Raw genomic sequence first — 4,585 nt, 5'->3', positions numbered from 1 at the left:
TTTATTTACAAAAAAAGTTCTTAGGTTCAAAAAAACATTCAGTGAACGGAAAAAGTGAGGTCGGTAATATAGGTATTTAGCTGTGTCACATGCCCTTAAAGTAGTGATTAATTCGTCCCTGACTTTTTCCTTGAATATTTTTTCATTTTTCTTAATCACAGTACCTATTGTCGTCAAAAAAGGTGAATAGGTGACATTTTTTTCTAAAATAGGTGCCAAATAGGTGATAAAAAAATGTTAAATAAGCCAAACAAACACGTTGTAATTTTTTTTGTAAACCGGGAGGTGACCAGAAATTTTTTTCTTCAATTGAAACGGACACCCTGAAAAATCAAGAATTTACATTTCCATTGAGAACTAATTTTTAATTTTAAAAAACAACTTTTTTTTTACAAGTAAATTCAATTTTTTACCTCTTAGTTAAACGGGTTACAAAATGGTTAGATGAATTTCATCAAGAAGAATTAATTTTCAATTAAAAAAACAGCAATAAAAATAAATTTTCTATAAAAAAGTTGAATTTGCTACCAAATTTTTTAATTTTCAATAAAATAGTCTCTAATCCTCAACCTTAATAGATAAATCTTCAACTAAGAAGTTGTATTTTTAACAAAAAAACTTAAAAAGAGATGAAGTTTCTACCAAAAAATTAATTTTCTACCAAGAAAAATTTTTCAGTCAAGAATGAAAAATAATGTTAACCAAATTGTTGAATTTTCAAAACAAAATATTAATATTTACCAAAAAATGTTATAGTTGATATTTCCACAACAAAATTTTAATTAAAAACAAAAAACAGTTTGTTGAATTTTCAAGCCAAAAAGCCTAATTCTCTGTAAAACGATTTAATTTTGAAAATGAGAACATAAAATAACAACAAAAAAGTTTATTTACAATCAGTTGACTTTTTTAACAAAATATTTAAATTTAAAGTTAAAAAAAAAACATTTTCTCAACAAAAAGAATTTTTAATTTTATTTTCTAACTAAAAAACGAACTTAAAACCAAAATTATGAATCTTTAACTACTATTTAGTTAAAGATTTTATTATTTTGTAAAAAATTAAAGTCTTCTGTTAAAAAGTAATCGTTTTTGGTTGAATTTTTATATTATTTGGTAGAAAATTAATCTTTTTTGGTTGAAAATTAATTCTTTTTATTTAAAAAGTCTATTATTGTATTTTTGTTTAAGAAATAATCTCTTTAAATTAAAAAACATACTTTTTGTGAAAATTCAACGATTCTTTTGAAGAATTCATCGTTTCGTGGTCGAAAATTTAACTTTTGTAAACAATTCATATTTTTTTTATTGAAAATTTATCATTTTTTATTGAAAATTAATTCCTTTTATTTGAAAAATCTATTATTGTATTTTTGTTTAAGAAATAATCTCTTTTAATTAAAAAACATACTCTTTGTGAAAATTCAACGATTTTTTTTTTAAAGTCATCATTTTTGGTTAAAAAGGTATACTTTTGTAGAAAAGTAATATTTTTTGGCTGAAAATTTATCTTTAATGTGAGAAAATCTTTGTTTTTAGTTGTTAAAAATTCACCTTTTATGTTTTTTTAAATTAATCTCTTGGTTCCAAAAATCTATTATTTGATTCAAAACTTATCTTTTTTGAGTGAAAGTTAGTTCTTTTGATCAAAAACAAAACAAGAAAGTATCATATTTCTGTTCCAGAATTTATCTGAATTCAACTGTTTTGTTAAAAATACATTGTTTTTTGTCGAAAATTCCTCCTTTTTGGATTGGAAATTCTCTTTTACTCAAAAAATCGTCTTTTTGGGTGGAAAATTCAACTATTTGCTTAAAAAAAATTACCCTTTGGCTAAAAATTGATCTCTTGGTTAAAAATTCAACTATTTTCTTAAAAAGTAATATTTTTTTCTCGAAATTTCAACTGATTTATTAAACAATTGTATTTTTGGACAGAAAATCAATCCTTTTGGTGTAAAAATCCCCATTTGTTAGAAAAGTCATATTTTTAGTTGAAAATTCGTCTTCCTTGCTTCAAAATTAAACTGGCTTGTAAAATATTAATATTTTCAAATTAAAAATTACAAATTATGTTTGAAAATGCAACTCTTCCTGGTTGAATAAAACAGTATTTCAGGCGCAAGATTAAAATTTGCAAATTTATTAATTTATTTTAAACAAAAAAAAAAAAATATTTCTACTATAAAAGATAGCTCATTAACAAATGACTTAAAATTTAAAAAAATAATTAAATTTTTAACATAACAATTGAATTTTCGATCTAAAAAGATAAATTCCCAACAAAAAAGTGCCATAGTTTATATTTAAATAAAAAAAGAAGAAATTTATACAACAAAAAAAGAATTTTAAAACCAGAAAAAAAGAACTTTCAACAAATAAATATTTTTCACTAAAGAAAGAAATGAAACTATTTTAATTGTTGAACCTTCAAGCCAAAAGACGAATTTTCTCTACAAAAATGGTATTTTCAAACAAAAATTGTTACCAAAAAAATGAGATTTCAATCCAAGAAAATGATTTTTTTAATCAAAAAAGGAGAATTTTTTATAAAAAAAAAAATCAATGTCAAAAAAATGAAAGTTACGTTTCGAGTAAAAAAATCAATTAAAAAAAAAAGGTTTTTCCACTAAAACGTTAAATTTTCAACCAAAGACATGAACCTTCAATCAACAAAATTTTCAAACAAAATAGTTGAATACTCAAGAACAGAAGAATTATTTTAAAATAAAAAGTGGCATTTCCATAAGAAAATTAAATTTCTACTAAAAAAGACGAATTTATGAACCAATAAGATAATTTTTTTATTAAATAGTTGCATTTTCTGTTAAAAAATATTTAAGTTGAATTTTCAAGAATAAATATTTGATTTTTCAATCCAAAAAGATAAATTTTTAACCAAAAAAGATGCCTTTTTAACCAAATAGTTTAATTCTCTACTAAATAGTTAAATTTTTATCCGAAAATGATCACAACCTCTCTTAAAATAGATGCATTTTTATTAAAAAAAAAAAAATTAACAAAAAATAGTTGAATTTTCGTCCGAAAAAGGTTCCAGTCGACTTTTCAAGATCAAAATATGAAGTTTGCAACAAAAAATAAGTTTTTAAGCAAGAAATTGAATTTTCAATCCAAGAAGACGAATTTTTCAACCAAAAAGGATAAATTTTAAACAAAATATTTGAATCGTCTACCAAATAGTTGAATTTTTATCCAAAAAAGATTAAATTTGTACTTAAACAGAGTAATTTTTATAAAAACCACAATTTTTTAAAACGTTAAACTTTCATTCACAAAAGATTTCAGTTAATTTTTCAACACCAAAATATAAATTTTGAACAAAAAGTAATATTTCCAGGAATTAGTTCAATTTTTAAGAAAATAGTAGAATTTTCAACCAAAAAGTATCACTTTTTCACAAAATAGTTTAATTCTCAACCAAACAGTTGCAATTTTATTCAAAAAAGAAAAATATTTCTCTTAAAACAGATGTATTTTTAAATAAAATTTTTTCTTAGTAGTCGAGATTTCATAAAGAAAGGATTTTAGTTCTCTTTTCAATACCAAAATATTAAATTTAAACAAAAAGTATATTCTCTACGAAATATTTAAATTTTCAACAAAAATTTCATCTCATTTGTTGTTGTTGAAATGTAACGTTCTTGTTCAAAATTTCTTCATGGTTTAAAATTCAACTATTTAGTTATAAATTTATGTCCTTTGTTGAAAATTCATCTTATTTGGAAGAAAATTGATCTTCTTGTTTAAAAATTCACCTTTTTGGTCGAAAAATCATCTCTTCTTTCGGAAATTTCAACTTTTTGGTTAAAAATGCAACTGTTCGGATGAAAAATAACAGTTAATTAACTTCCTTGGAATTATCTCGCTTTTCTGTGACAAAAAATTTTATTTCGATTTTTTTTTCTCTAACAGGGTGTCTAGCGAGTCTTAGGAACAAAATTCAAGGTCTTTTCCAGGTCAAGAAATAAAAATTTTTCATGTCTCCTTTTTTACATCAAATAATGAAATAAACGTTTGTCATGCATGTAAAAAATGAGCCATTTCATTTTTTATTGGCCAAAAATTTCTTAAGAAAGCCGAATCGCAAATAAACAAATTCTTAATTTTTTGGGAACATGAGTCGTCTTTGTGAAATATTTGGGAATATTTTAAAATCTTTGTAATGTCTTTGAAATTATTAAGATCTTTGTGAAACCCTTTGAAATGTTTGTAAAGTATTACAAACTTTAGTGTAATCTTTGTTTGCGAAATCTTTTGTGTTTGTTTAAAATCACTTAAAATCTTAGAAATCGTTTGAAATCCTTATGAATTCTTTAAAGAAATTGTAAAATCTTCTCTAAGTCTTTTGTATTCGTTTGAAATCACTGGAATATTTGAAATCTTTGTTAAATCTTTTGAAATCTTATAAAAAAATTTTAATATCGTTTAAAATATTTTTAAATTTTTGAAATCTGTTGTACTGCACCCTCATTGAAATCTTTTAAATTCTTGAAAGCTTTGAAATCTACGAAAACTGTGCGCGATTTTTTAAAATCTTTATAAAAACCTTTAAAATATTTTTGAAA

The 4,585-nt window shown here is 22.6% G+C and overlaps 1 protein-coding gene across 4 annotated transcripts in view; it reads right to left on the bottom strand.

The window, feature by feature from the left end:
* LOC117172654 (UPF0518 protein GK23746) overlaps positions 1–4,585 on the bottom strand; it is a 61,991-nt gene that overhangs the window by 12,214 nt on the left and 45,192 nt on the right. The window lies entirely within an intron of this gene.

Source organism: Belonocnema kinseyi, chromosome 5 (assembly GCF_010883055.1).
Source record: "Belonocnema kinseyi isolate 2016_QV_RU_SX_M_011 chromosome 5, B_treatae_v1, whole genome shotgun sequence".
NCBI lineage: Eukaryota > Metazoa > Arthropoda > Insecta > Hymenoptera > Cynipidae > Belonocnema > Belonocnema kinseyi.
Note: the sequence above shows the minus strand (reverse complement) of the source record. Positions and strands in the feature narration are given on the sequence as shown.